Raw genomic sequence first — 15,367 nt, 5'->3', positions numbered from 1 at the left:
AGACTATCATCCTCTGCAGCACAGATCAATCTACGGTTCGACGTGCACATTAAACTCCCAGACGATTTGGAGGCATGTGCAGCCGAGTTAATTGTTGTGTGGCTCTTGCACGGAGCGTTAGAGGGCTGAAGACTCTCAAAGGTCGCATGAAAATTTTAATCTTGCGAAAACTGTGAAGCCACATGCATGTGAAGGAAGAGGGAAATATATATGCCTAATATCGCAGAGACACAGGTACGAGTATAAGCACAAAAAATGCACAATATCCTCTGAATCACTGTTATTGCAGGAAAAAAAAGTCATAAAAATGCATGAGGAACTAGAGAAGTGCATCAGAAACTCTAGAGAAACTGATTCAGGAGGAGTATTGATTCACACTCCTCATTTTCAACCTGATTATTTCATGATGATTAACTAATTGTATCCACAAGCAGTTAAATCCAGCCCCACCCCCACCCCCACTCTAATGAACAATGTAAAACTCACTCCACCTCAAGGCAATAATCACAACCATGCACCTTGTTTTCATTTCACCTTGTAGATGCTCTTTATTACCAGTATATATCCATTATATGTTGTATATAGTTCTTTTATCTGTAGAATAGAGTTAGCTTTTGTGTATTTTAAAAGTATTTGTATATTTTAGTAGTCTATCTTGTAGTTTTATTATACTGTCAGTATTTTTTCAGTATACATTTTCAGTTAATGCAGTGTTGTTTTTTTTTTTTTTTTTTTTTTTTGCAGCTTTAGTGTTTTGTGCAGATAAACTGATTTTCATTGTTACTGTAACAGTGACAATTAAGATCTATTCTATTCTATTCTATTCTACTTATACTTTCTAATGTGCAGTTGCCTGATTTTCACTACTGTTTTAATAGTTATTATTATTACTATTTTCTTTCCTTTTGTCTTGTAATATCTCTTAGAGCTATACATTTGGTGTTGTGCTGCTACTGGATCAAAAAAAATAATATAATGCCTCAGTTTGTCATTTACACATGTGCACTCACATTTTTTCTATTTGATTTGATTCGATTCTGTCTACTTGCACTTTCTAATGTGCAATTGGCTGTTTTTCACGACTGTTTTTGGTTATTATTATTATGGCTATTTTCTTTCCTTTTATCTTGTAATACCTCTTCTACATTTGGTGTGGTGCTGCTACTGGAACCAGAGGATCAATAAAGTTCTATCTAACCTAATCTAATCTAATCTAATGGAAAAACATACCTCAGTTTATCATTTCCACATGTGCACACACATTCTATTCTATTTTGTGCTTCTGCCGTTACGTTTTCTAAGAAGTCGACACATTTCCTTGTTGCTCCTGTGCCAGCAGCTCACACATAATCAAGAGCGGATGCAGCGCGTTTGGAGCTGCTCTCCCCGGAGATCTAATTGTGTCCAAATTGCCAAACGGCTGTGTGGTAATCTGCTGTGCTTTCCTGTCGCTTCTGCTGCTGCCAGGGGCCACCTGGGACCACCTGGGGCCACATAGGACCACCTGGGGCCACCTGGGGTCCGTGCAGGTCCGGGTCTCTCCTGGGACCCAGGAAATCATTACATCCAGCCCACCGGTGACCCAGCGTGCATCCCTCATCTTCAACGGCCTGAAGGATGTGACATATGCATGAGCAGAAACAGCAGACCCTCCCTTGTGTGGGGCTCAGCAGGCTCATGAAGCTGTGCCCTGTCAAAGGTAAAGACCTGCGTAGCGGATTAACCATAATGAACACAGATAGATTGAGACTTGATTATTGTCAGCCTAATTGAAAGCTTAGACCTAAATGTCACGCTGTAAGTGTATAAATGTTCTTCTAACTCAAGGGACAGATTAGAGCTACCGTTAAATGTCTCATTTATTTAATGCAGGCTGATGATAGGAGTTATTCATTACCAAAAAATGCATCTTACAGAATGAAAAACGCTAATTATGGCACTTTTCCAACAGCTGATGCATTCTAACGTCCACAAAGGTCATCAGTGTCTGCCTGTGTTCTGGCTGAGCAGCTTAAACCCTACATTTGTAAACTTATCACAGGCACATGATGCACAAATGAGTGTCATCACCTTCCACTAATGCCATAATTTGACCTAAAAGTCATACAGGTCGCGGAAAAAATGATTAGACCTACCTGTTTGTTTCTTCAATTTCTTGTTCATTTTAATGCCTGGTCCAACTAAAGGTCCATTTGGTTTGGACAAATATATGAGAAACAACAAAAATATCTCATAGTTTAATTCAGAGCTGATATCTAGATATTTCCATGTTTTTTTTTTGCTTTTTGTTTTTTTTTTATAATAAATAACCCAAAATCACTTCAGTTCTTCCATCAGTATCTGAGTCATTGTTCTGACAAAAACAGTGCTTTATTCATTCCATGTTTTCTTTTCTGCTTGTTTTAGTCACATGACACACACAGGAGTTAGTATTGGATTGCATAACATTGTTTTTGATGACTTTGGATGGTCTAATGATTTTTTCTGCCACTGTATGACTATGGCTTTAGAGATGAGATAATATAAGGGGAATTTTTCATTTACTCCAAAGGTACAAAAAAAAATAAAGAAAAGAAAACACTCATTAGAGGGGTGATTACAAGGAAATTACTTAGAGTTCCAGACATAAATAAAAGTTAGTTTCATGTGTTTAAGCAGAAAGGAAAATATCAGAAATGACAGACTAAAATAAATAATTAAATAAATGTGTCAATTTTTGGATGGTCTAATAATTTTTTCCATAATGATCAAAAGGCATCAACATAATTTTTGTTTCTAGTAAACATGAGTCAGTTTTGGTAAAAATGATCGTTCTGTATTCAAATAGTATTCTGGCTCTGGCATCAGTACACCAGAGTTGCAAGATCAGCACTTAGAGGAATGTGAAGAAGCTCTGCCTGCGGAGCCAATGAAGAGGCAAAGTGCACACATCAACTCCAAAATGAAACTCAACATCTTCTCATTCATAATAATTTGACAACTTCTATATAATTTTTTTATACACATATTTAAAACATTTTAATCAATAATGTTATGTGTTTAATGCTGATTTTCAGTTGGTTTTAGTGTTTTTAAATCGGATCAGATTAGTTTTAAAGGATCTGTGGTGCAACTGATACCAAAAAAAAACTATTTGTCATGCGCAAAATGTGGAAAATATCATTTGATTTGAAGGTATTAATGAGGTCTAATCATGATCTGATTGATGCCGGAGCGCGTCTCACAGCTCTATTGTTCTTCATTCTCGGAAATATTATGTAACAAACTTCAGCGGTTTGGATTCCTGGTATAAAAGAGGCTCAGATGCGTCAGTAAACCTTGGAGGAGGAAAAAAAAGCACATTTAAGTCGTCGCCTTTGTGCTTTTCCTGCGCATCCTGCTTTGACTTCATTGATCCGGAATGTGCGCTATTCAGAAAACAGCACAACTTACCTTGACACCAAATTCCGCCTCTGAACGGAGGATCCAGGCACAGTCAAAGTCGAGTCTGAACTCCCCCCGCCGCTTCTGTCCTACTAAACGTGCCCCCCCCTTAAGTTAATAGAAATAAAGTTGCTCTACGTCAGATTCTTGCGCTACGCAGCCCCTAGTACTGGACCATCTGTTTGTGCCAGTGCGCGTCGAGCTCTGCGCGCAGAGGAGGAGATGGGAGGGGGATGCGCGTCCGGAGCGCACCGCGGATAGGACGATCTGAGGTGGAATCCAGGAGGTCTGACACACCTCCTACTGAACACACACGGGGAATATGTTTAGTGCATGGACACCACACACACAGGGTCAGAGAATGGACAGTAATCATCTGGAACCTGGTCAATGAGTCACTGTTGGTTTGATTTCTCCATATTTTGGACACTTTTCTGCGTAAGACGACACGGTTGGTTATTGGATCACCATTCTTTGAACAGAAACTTATGATAAAATGTGATTAATAAATAATATGCAATTATGAATAATACAATTGAGGTTTAAGTGCCTGTCTGTGTGGTCCACAACATGGAAAAATGTGACTGAAAATACAACAGGAGTGTCTTTTTTATGGACTTCTTGTCTTTGGTGTTCATAGTCTGACACAATATAGGGACCAGTGGCGTGCACAGACTTTTGAAGGGCAGGGGCGTAAAGGAAAAAAAAAAAAAAGGGCACATACCGGCGCATTCTCACCACTGAAAGGGGCACTTTAGCACACGGTTTGATTCCCAAGAGGACACTTTAGTGCACGTTTTTCAACAACTGGGCCACTAGGGTCGGCAGTCATACCCCTGCGCCCCTGCTGTGCACACCACTGATGGGGACGTCACAGCATGGTGGTGTCTCTCACAAGACTTTATGATTAACCCATAAAGACCCAAAAATACAAAACTGACCAAAAGCATCTACTGAACAGCCTAGAGCCACTTATCCTATCAATACATGTACATAATTGTTGTAAAATACAGTTCTTCATCTTTTCATGGTCATCAGATATGACCCATTTGGACGTTCAAGGCTCCATAGTTACCATAGAAACACCATCATCTTCTACAACATTGATTCACCAGTAAAACCCCTGGAGTTGGATCAATGACAGTGGATGGACACACTGGGGTTATGTTCAGTTAATGAGAGATTTTACTGAAAAAGTCTATTTTTCTTCAGCTTTCTCTGTTTTTGGTTTAATAAACCTCAATATAATCTTAGTATGATGATTAAAGGCAAGGCAGGTTTATTTATGTAGCACATTTCATGTACAAGACAATTCAAAGTGCTTTACATAAAACAAGCATTACAGCAGGGAAGCAATAAAAAGTATAGGCATGAAATAAAAACAAAAAACAAACAAACAGATAAAAACTTAAAGCTTAAAAGAAACAGTGCAGATCTGAACTGATGAAAAAGAACTCATTAATTAGAACAGGTGGGTCTTTAACCTGGATTTCAGTAAATTGAATATTAAAAAAATACCTGATTTTCAGTGAAAAAATGCAAAACAGAGAGGATAATATTATGATAAATACTGATAAATAATTTAAGAAAGGTTAAATACAGACAAAAATGAAACTGAGAACTGCCACAAAAGAAGCACTGGGTCTGTATGGGTTAAAAAAACAAAAAACAATGAGCCCATCATGTTTTCACTATTGGATGGATGTGAGGTAACAGGACAGGCTTAGCATCACCGAGGTGAAACCTAATGCTCATTCTTACATGGTTTTTAATCACATCCAAACTAACCTGAGCTGAATTAAAACGCTTAGAGCATCTCAGTTCATATAATGACATCTTTCCTTCCTGCAGCTGTTAGGCTCCAAATAATCTGTGCAATAAACCACACTCATCTGGTACTCTTATGTATGTAGATATGTGTATATAGATCAGGGATTAAAGCAAAAAATTTTCATCTGACTGAAAATTTTCTTCTGGTCAAAATCATTGGCCACTATTAAATTTATGCAATACAATACTACTGTAGCATACAAGTTTATATAGTCAAATTTGGCAATACTGTAAAACACACTGAATGGGAGAGTGTGCAGGTGTAGAAGATTAGTAACATGGAGAGAAAACATGTCATGAGTGGTACTGGTGGGGGGTCTGGGGGTCCTCCCCCAGAACATTTTTAAAGCTTCAGGTCAGTTTTGGTGTTCTGTGGGTAATTTTAAAGGGATGAAAACCTTTGAAGCAAGTGAAAAACAATAACTAGAAGAAACCTTACTGCAAAAATGAGTGAAAAACTTTTTAACAAGTTAGGAACTCCTAAAACATAACTCCAACTCCAACAGCACATGAATTTTGGGGAAAATGTCTGTAAATGTAACCCTAACCAACTCATCTTCAGCTTCTCAGATTGAGCGGATCAGGACTTTTTTACCCACTGGAACCATACAGAATTTTCTTGTGGCAAACTCCGCACATGCACCACAGCTGCTTCATTTTTTTGCACCATGATCTAATTGCAGTTCCATCGCTCCCTTCTCATCAGCCACGCCCACCTCCATCTATTTTCCACGCATCTCTCATAGTTCCCACCTCAGCTCCTTCCTCTACAAACGTGTCCATGATATCATATAGCTAGCCAAAATAATCTTGTACGTGGTCAAACCTGCGTCCACAAGCCCCTCCCACCAATATCATGTTCCTTTTGATTGGAAGAAATTACGTCAACTGAAAACAGAACTTCTATTCCGTTCCAGATCCTCTCTGAGGGGATTTCAAATACAGTGGCTTTGCAAATACCAAGGCTGTTACTCATTCATTCAGTTTTATCTTCCTACTGTCCCACAGCATAGAAATAAGATGCTAAACGGTCCAAAGAAAGCACTTATGCAGTCGGGCGCGTAATCACGTAAGACCGCGGCGCGCACAGCCACACGACACGGGAAGGGCACATACACCACACACACACACACACACCACACACACACTAGTCATTTACCGGCAAGAGGAGATCAGCTCTGAACCCAAACATGAAGGTCCATGCAGATCAGTTCTGTCTTCTTCCCTTCCGTGTGGTTCTTTCATAATGAAAGCTACTTGTTCGCACTAAACTAAAGTTAGTCTGGAGGCTGAACTTCGGTAAAGCTGAACTTGTCCATGTGTTTCTGAGGCACAGAATGAGCAGCGTTTCCTTCCAAAGAGAAATAGTTATCAATCTGTCCTCCCGACATAAAAATAAAGAAGTCATGTTATTATCATCACTGTTAAACCTGTCAGCCCCCTGTGCCTGTGTTAAACACCTGCAGATTCAGGTCTGCAGACCCGGGACCCGGTGCCGACTGGACTCCGCGAAACACGTGGGGAAGTTACTTCAATATGACTTTTTCCCCCCTCAATTTTTCCATTTGACGGAAATCCGTCGTGGTGACGGAGAACTTTAATCCCTGATATAGATGTATATATAAGTATCTCCCCTATTCAACCTGTAGCATGTTCAGCATCAGCACAACAGCTGTACATAGTATTTGATTTTTTGTTTTTTAATTTGTTGGTTCCATTTCTTTATTTACTATTGTATATGTACTGTTTGTTGTGCTGACTGAATGCTCTTCGTGCTCCACTCTTGCTGCTGTAAATTTGGAATTTCCCCTCTTGGGACTAATAAAGGAACAGGAATCTAAAGGAATATTCAATGTGTAAGAGGATCCCTTTTAGCTGCTACCAAGGTGACAAGCTAATCTTCCTTGGGTCCACACAGAAGGACAACATAAAACACAGAACATAACAATACATGATATGCATGACAATCACAATTCACATTATTAAAAGTGCAAACCTAACTAGAAAAGCACTCGGAGAGCACAGACCTCTACCAAGGCAGATCAGCCCCCCCCCCCCCCCCAGTATCAATATTTATTGAAAATTTCATCAAAATCCTTCCATAACTTTTTTTAGTTATCTTGCTTACAGACAAACAATCAAATAAAAAACCATGTCGTTAAAATTTAATCATTTGTTCCTTGTGTCAGTATCAACATTTTCTGAAAATTTCATGAAAATTCGTCCCTAACTTTTGAGTTATCTTGCAAACAAACAAACAAACAGGACAGACAGACAAACCCCGATGAAAACATAACCTCCGCTATTACATTTGGCGGAGGTAAAATAATAACCATTATTAACATAATTAAAAACATAAAAACATCATCAGAAAAATATGGATTAGTTATCATTCATGAGTTGCATCCATCAAAGAAAAGACCTGCTCTCCCCTCCAGTCAGGACCTGCTCAGATATTTAAATAGTGCCTTCTCAGGTGATACTGAAAGATGATGTACCATCCAATTACCTATGTTCGGGAAGCACGATAAATAACTGTCCTCTTTAAAGCATTTGATTTCAGAATCAAAATCAGAATCTTATTTTAACATGACCAAAACCATAAATCAATAGTTGCTTTTCCAGAGACCCTGAAATTGCACGAATATAACTTATGCATAAAAATTTACTTAATGGGAAAACAACAGTTTCACCAAGAGGTGGTTTTTTCGGGCAAAGTGCAAACATATATGTCAATACAGCTCATACACATCCTGACCAAGGAAAATAAAATTCTCACACATAATCTCAATCTGGCTTTTCTGCCTCTGTTCATAATACTATACAATATATAGACTAAATGTCATCTAAAATTAACTTGCAACATAGTATAGCAAACTATTACATGATCAAAAACAAATAAATTTGAGCAAAAATAAATAAATACATAAATAACAGAAATTTGTGATGTAAAAATGGGGTCACGAGCCAAAAAAAGTTGGAATCCACTGTCTTATTTTATGTTATCTTATCTTAACACGACGAAAACCATAAGAGTCAATAGTTGCTTTTCCACAGACCCTCAAATTGCGTGAATATAACTTGTGCATAAAAATGTGCGGAATGGAAAAATGACCATTTCGACAAAACTTTTGTTTTTTCGATTTAAAAGTTTTTGCGCTGGCCAGAGGTATTTTTTTGGGCATAGCACAAATGGTATATCACCTTCAGAGCTGTTGGCACTAATGGGGTGGGGCTAGCAATTTTTACCTCAAATATGATTGGCTCTCCTTCACTAAATCATATGATAAGGTTTTTCCAATTAGCTTATTTTGTCTGGACACCATCATGTGGTGCAGGCACTAGAGGACTGGTAGAACTGAACCAGTTGTTATTTCCACAGATTTTACTTCACACCACTGAGTTTACAAAACCTCAAAATACGATAAGGGATCTTGAAATCACATGGATGTTATTGACAGAAATATACGTCAGTTCTGTTTATTTACATTAGCATCACATCGGAATTGTTTGGTTTTGTTAATGTTGTTAGCTGCTGATAATACCTCGTCACCTGTTATGTTTCTAGGTGATTGTTGATTGGCAGTAAAGTTTGTTCAGTGTTGTTTTGACTAAGGAGGTTGGTTTTTAACACATTTTTCTACATTTGGGTTTGAGGAAGAAACCAGATATCTCCTTTGGGTCTTACGCTGAAAAAAAAAAAATTGGGAACTTGGGAAGTTTTTGGGTCAAACGCCAAAGAGTACAGTACAGACTGTGCAGCTCTTTGCAGAAAATCCCTGACTTGTCATAAAAAGATGTGTTTGTAATGCATAAGAATCCATGAAAGTCCTTTGGCGCTCTAGTACAACTCACCGCTCCACACTGAGATGCTGTTATTCGTCATTTTCTTAATATGAATGAGCCCATCATTTCCACCGCCAAACCCAGCATCTGTATCTGACATCTGATTTGTGCTGAGGATGAAATCACGCTGTAACATTCAGAGACTTCTCCAAACCTCTGGGGTCCTCATGTCTACATACGTTACAAACGACGAGTGAGAGGAAACATGGACATAAAACCGGGGAAGCGTGGACCGCTCGTGCACTGAGCGAGCATGATGGTTTCTCCTCAACCTGACAGATACTGTGCGATGCCCTGCATATGTTCAAATGGATGCAATCAAAAGGTCAGTAGATCCAGAGAATGTGGAATTAAATGTAAACGTCTTCTGCTGACAGTTTGGACTGAGCATAAAACGACTCGTCTCGTTCCGTCACCTCTTGAAACAGAAGTGCATCCGTCCTCCAAACACCCACATGTGCTGAATGTCTGAGGCAGGTGGAGATGGAGCCGCCCACCCAGGATGAGTGTTTTTGGCAGAGCACCGACAGAACTGTGACCCCGCTGTTTCTGGACGCCATCTGCAACCGCCGGGAGAACCTAACGGGCCATACTGACCATTTACAGCTCCTGCCAAACGGGATCGTGGGTATTCAGCTGCCCGTCATGTACATGCCAGGTTTAGAGCCTCCCGTGACAGAGCGTCTTTACAGAGCCACTTGTTTTTTTGTTCTTTCTAAGGGTCAGTTAAACGCATTTGGAAAGCTTCTGTTCCACCAGGTTATAGGAATCAGTGCAGATTGTCCTGTTTCCACCATTTCTTCTGTTTTTGAACAGTGATGGATGTCCTGTTCTGAGAGCAACTCTTAGAAAGGTTGGGCCAGTTTTTAAGTGTTCTCAGCATAGTTTCACTCCAACAGTAGTGTATTTCCTCCTAATGCAACACAATAATGAGTGTAGAGCTGCAGCTGTTCATCATTTAGCTGCTGAACAACAACTGCTGTCATCATCATCTGGTGGAGGTCTGCTCCAGGTTTCTGCTGTTAAAGGTAAGTTTTTCCTCACCACTGTCACCAGTCACAAGTGTTTGCTCCTGGATGATTTTGTTGGTTTCTGTAAATTGGCTTAGAGTCTGGTTTCAACCAACTCGATATGTAAAGCGTCATGAGATAACTTTTATTATGATTTGGCGCTGTATAAATAAAATTTGATTTGATTTGATCAATTATCAGTTTGAGTTAAAATCATCTGATTACAGCTTTTTAACCCTTAACCAAGTCGTTTCCAATCTTTTTTGGTTCATAAGCCCATTTTATCATCACAAATTTCTGGTGACCCCAGACATTCAAAACAGAGACTTTTTTTTTTTTTTTTTGCCAGAATTAATTTGTTTTTGATCATGTAATAGTCTGCTATACTATGTTGCAAATAACCGTTAATTTTAGAGGACATTTAGTCTATATAATGTCTATTATTGTGGACAGAGGCAGTAAATCCAGGTGTAGATTAAAGGCTCAGGATCTGTCCAGTCAGTCCAGCTGTGATTTACAAGGAGGACAATTAATACTGAACAAACAAGAAATGAAACTATGAATTATGAAAGAGCTGCAGCATCTGAAACTGACCACAGTGAACATTTGACACAGAAACAGAACCACAGTGCTGCAGTTTCACACTCAGTTTGTCATGTCTTTTATGGATTGGCATTGTCTCTGTCAACTCACCATAGATTTTTATTAGTAAGTTTTTATTTTTTTCAATTTTTTAAATCAATTATTAGAAATTTCAGGCGACCCCACATGGGATCGTGACCCCAAGGTTGAAAAACACTGCCTTAACCCTTTCATGCATAGTGGTCACTCCAGTGGACAGCTGTTCAAGGCTGTTCTCTTGTTACCTCCGCCAGCAGGCATTGTGATCACTTTGTTTTGTGTTTGCATGCGTTTTTCTGTGTTTCTTTGTTACCAAGATACCTCAAAAACTTATGGACGGATTTTCAGGAAATGTTGTTACTGGCACAAGGAAGAAATGATTCAGTTTTGGTAGTGATGGGGGGGCAGATCTGTCTTGGCGGAGGTCTGCGTTCTCCGAGTGCTTTTCTTGTTTTCTCCACCAGCAGACATTGTGATCACTTTGCTTTGTGTGTTTGTGTGTGTGTTTGTTAGCAGGATAACTCAAAAAGTTATCGACGGATTTTCACGAAATTTTCAGGAAATGTTGATACTGACACAAGGAAGAAATGATTAAATTTTGTTGGTGATCGGGGGGGGGGGGGCAGATCTGTGCTTTTCTTGTATATTCATGGATTTATTGTTTTAGTTCTGTATCAGCTAACACAGTGGACACTTACTTGTCCCATACACTGACATTCATACCATTAGTGTAACTTTGCTGCTCTAGATAAACTGGATCTATTGTAACATGTTTGGGTGTAAAAAAATTGCTAATTGTTCTTACACTGTAATTAAGTTAAGAGGGTTTTTTTTTCGGGGGGGGGGGGCATATTATCTCTATGCAGGTATGTTAAAATGTGAGAAAATATCAGATTAGCAGCATTAATACAGCATTAAAAATGATTTTATTTCTTCATTTTCTCACAGCATATCAGTAAATACATGTTTCTTTGCTTCTAAAATTAAACCCATGGTGTCCAGCTGAGAGGACATTTTTTGTAACTCCATGAAAAACAGGTTCATAAAAAATCCATTGCATTTTTTTCATGCCTAAAGAGGAATAAAAACACTCAGGGAAAAAAAAAAATCTTGATTAAGGTTCTCATAATTCATGCATGAAAGGGTTAAAGACCTTGAATTTACTGAGTTTTTATGAACATCTGCAAGGAAAACACCAGAATTTCACTGCAAATGTAAAATGCAGAGGATAATATTGGAATAACTGGTGATAAATCACTTAGACAAGGTTAAATGTAGAGGAAAAAGTCCATTTGGAAGTCATCACCAAAATAGTTAAAGGTCTTTGGAGGTTAAAGTAAATATAAAAGTAATTTAAAAAAAAAAAAAAAAAAAAAAGAGGAAATTATTCAATATTGAGGGAGAGTAAAGGTTAATAGAGGGTAAACTAATTAAAAAGGCAGATTAATATAATATTTGGTACAATTATCTTTTAATTTACTCTGAGCTTTTAGGAACAATTTATATGATCAGTAAATTAAATACAGGGAAAATACCTGTTTGTCACTGAAAAACGGAAAAAGCAGAGGATAATTTTAGAATAAATGGTGATAAATCATTAAAGAAAGGTTAAATGCAGAGGTTAGCTCATTTGAAAGTCACCATTAAACTGTTTCTATGTCTTTCAGGGTTCAATCTGATCATTTTCTGTAGGGTCTCTGAAGGTCTCATCTTGGGCTTTCAAACACTTTCTTCATTGACATTTTATCAACACAACAATTAATCATGGGCATTATCAACAGATCAGTCAACAATGAGAAGTTAATCACATTTAAAGACATTTAAGGACAGGTGAAGCAGCAGTAGGTTATTAAAGTGATGCAGATCTCGCCGCTGTCCGTCCACTCAAACACTTCTCCACTCACTTCCTGTGTTGAGCAGACGATGACATGAACGGAGCCAAAGTGCTGGGGAACACAACTCCAGTCAGTTTCCACCAAACAGAACTGGCTCCCACTCAGCTCTACCGGGTTCTGGTACCTGGTGTTTCACTTGTTTCAGATTTCTGCAACATGGTGTGAAACTGCTGCAACATCTTCTGCAACAAGTCTGTGGGTTTGCAGGTGGTGGTGTAGAATAAACGAATAGAACAGAAAATAAACAGGCTATGATGAGCACAGCGAAGTGGATTGGCTGGTTAAAAATATGAGGTTAGTTCAGTTCTGCGTTGACGATACACACAGTAGTGGCTTTTCCATTGGACATATGCGCAAAACTTTACCGATATTTACTAAATGTTGACAGAGATTATGTTGCTGAGCACAGCTTTGAAGGTCTTAAAAGAGTTAGATGAATAAAGAAGAGATTTTCCTAATATTTCCATCAGAATATCCCACAATATCACACATAACTATAAAAAGGGGGAGATCTATTGGTTTCATTGGACAGGAAAACAGTAATCTGAAAAGGAACTTCAGCTGTCAGACAAAGGTAGTGAACTTAAAAGATGCAAAAAATGAAAATATGTCAAGTCTAAGTCACTAAAATATATCCTTAAAGGTTATGTGTAGTATATCTAATTTTTACATATTAATAATTAGTCTAAAATGACCATCACTAGTCTCTTTTCCATTGGACATCTGCACAAACTTACCGATATTTTACTAAATGTCAAAAAAAACTGAAGTGTGTATTGTCATTTTTTTTTCCATTAAATCACAAATGCAATGATTTATTTATTATCATGAAATGACATGAGAGGTCATTCCATAAACATGGCAATGAACATAAATGTCACATTGATTTACAGATATATTCATTATTATTATATATTACCCCATCTATCTCCTACTAAATTAAAAAATGATTCAGTTTCCTGGTGTGTCCACACATACCGCGACATGTTTCTTTCAAAACTCTTCTTCTTCACTTGTAACGTACGTCAACATTTGCTGTTTTTTTTTTTCTTCACCTGACTGTAGTTGCACAAAAAGATCTTTCCATTGCAGTTTTGCGTGATATACCATTTGCACTATGCCCGGAAAACCACCTCTTGCCAGCACAAAAACTTTTCAGCGAAAAACAAGAGGTTTGGCAAAATTGTCATTTTTCCATTCGCTAAATTTTTAAGTGCATGTTATATTCATGCAATTTGAGGGTCAATGGAAAAGCGACTAATGATGCAATGCACATGGATGGTCAATGGATGAAGCTTATCATCGCTGTCAGGCGATAACCTCTTATGTCCAAAACAGCTATTTTTCAGGAAACTGGAAAAAACATGTATATTCTAAATAAATGAATGGAGTTAAGAGATGTAGTCCCAAGCTGTTTTCAACACTTTTCATTGGTTAAATATTTCTAAAACCATCAGGCCAATGTGAAGACTGACTAACAGGATTGTTTTATTACCAAAAAAAAAAGACCAAAAATGGACTTGCAAGGCTTCTGCCAGACAGCAACGTTATGTTTATTTCATAGATGTCTTGTTTTACTTCATCTTATGATGGATAGACACCGTAAGAGCCAGAAGGCATAAGACTGAACTTAACCAACTACCGCAGTATTTTACAAGTTATAAAAATATATCAAACTATAGACCATAACGTACCTCGTTCCCCATTGTCCCTTTACCCCAGAGGTGTCAAAGTTACGACCTGTGGGCCAAAACTAAAAATTCAAATTTCTCAAAATTGTTAAACTTTTTAGACATTGTCCCAAGGAGAGTACATATAAAATTTAAATTCATCTAACCAGTAGTGTTGTTGGAGAAGATGTTGGAAGAAACTGTTAACAAAGACGATGACAAAAGCTGGGTTTCCATTACCCTGAGAAATGCGCAAAATGTAATTGCACAATAGAAAACTAGTAATGCAAACACCGAAATGTCACAAAAACTGTCAAAGATCCCAAAAAAGTTTGTACGCTCTCATGAGGTGGCTTTTGAGATGTTTCGATATAGAAGTATAGCGCAAAAGTGTCATGGAAACACATCTGACCACAGTGGTTTTGCTCAGACCAAACATCTGACCTATGACCCTGGACTCAGAACAGGTGGTTCTAGTTTCTTCAGGACTATAGACACTGGCTTTAGTGTAGAAACTGTCTCCCCAGGGGAGGACAAGTCTGGGGACAGCAGAGATTCAAGAACATCACACAGTTCATAAATAAGGACTTTGCCTTGGGATGATTATACGTTCTCTTCTTCTTTTGTTGAAGACAGTCATTGTAATAGCAGTAGATGAACCACACTACAGTCACAAACACCATGGAGGTTTGGATCAAACTCTAACCCTAACCCTCTTCCTTAAACGAGCATCTTGTGAGAACTACACAGTATTTTATGAGAATTTCGACATGTTGCAAGACGGGACTTACTAAAATCACGCACCAGAAGAAAACACTCTTCAATGGAAACACCTACAAGTACTTTGTCGAAACTGGTAGAAATATCGCCTTATTTGGCAGAAAACTGTAATGGAAATTCAGCTAAAACAACACCGACAAACATTATGCCCATCGACAGGTAACCTGAGGTCTTAATTTGTTTTCCACAGAACGAACAGCTGATCATCTATGTGTCACCAGGATGTGTGATATTCAAGGCCAGTTCCCTAAAGCAGGGCTGTAGAATTGCGTAGGGACTCTAGGGAACTGTC

General features: G+C 38.3%; 1 protein-coding gene across 1 annotated transcript in view; it reads right to left on the bottom strand.

Annotated features, from left to right (window-relative positions):
* LOC115416235 (caM kinase-like vesicle-associated protein) overlaps positions 1–3,646 on the bottom strand; it is a 113,865-nt gene extending 110,219 nt beyond the window's left edge. The window contains exon 1 of the mRNA XM_030129982.1: positions 3,433–3,646. The gene's annotated coding sequence lies outside the window, so the exon portion shown is untranslated. The remainder of the gene's footprint in view (positions 1–3,432) is intronic.
* Positions 3,647–15,367: the final 11,721 nt, after the last annotated feature.

Source organism: Sphaeramia orbicularis, unplaced genomic scaffold (genome assembly GCF_902148855.1).
Source record: "Sphaeramia orbicularis unplaced genomic scaffold, fSphaOr1.1, whole genome shotgun sequence".
NCBI classification, from domain to species: domain Eukaryota; kingdom Metazoa; phylum Chordata; class Actinopteri; order Kurtiformes; family Apogonidae; genus Sphaeramia; species Sphaeramia orbicularis.
This window is presented reverse-complemented; position numbering and strand designations above follow the sequence as displayed.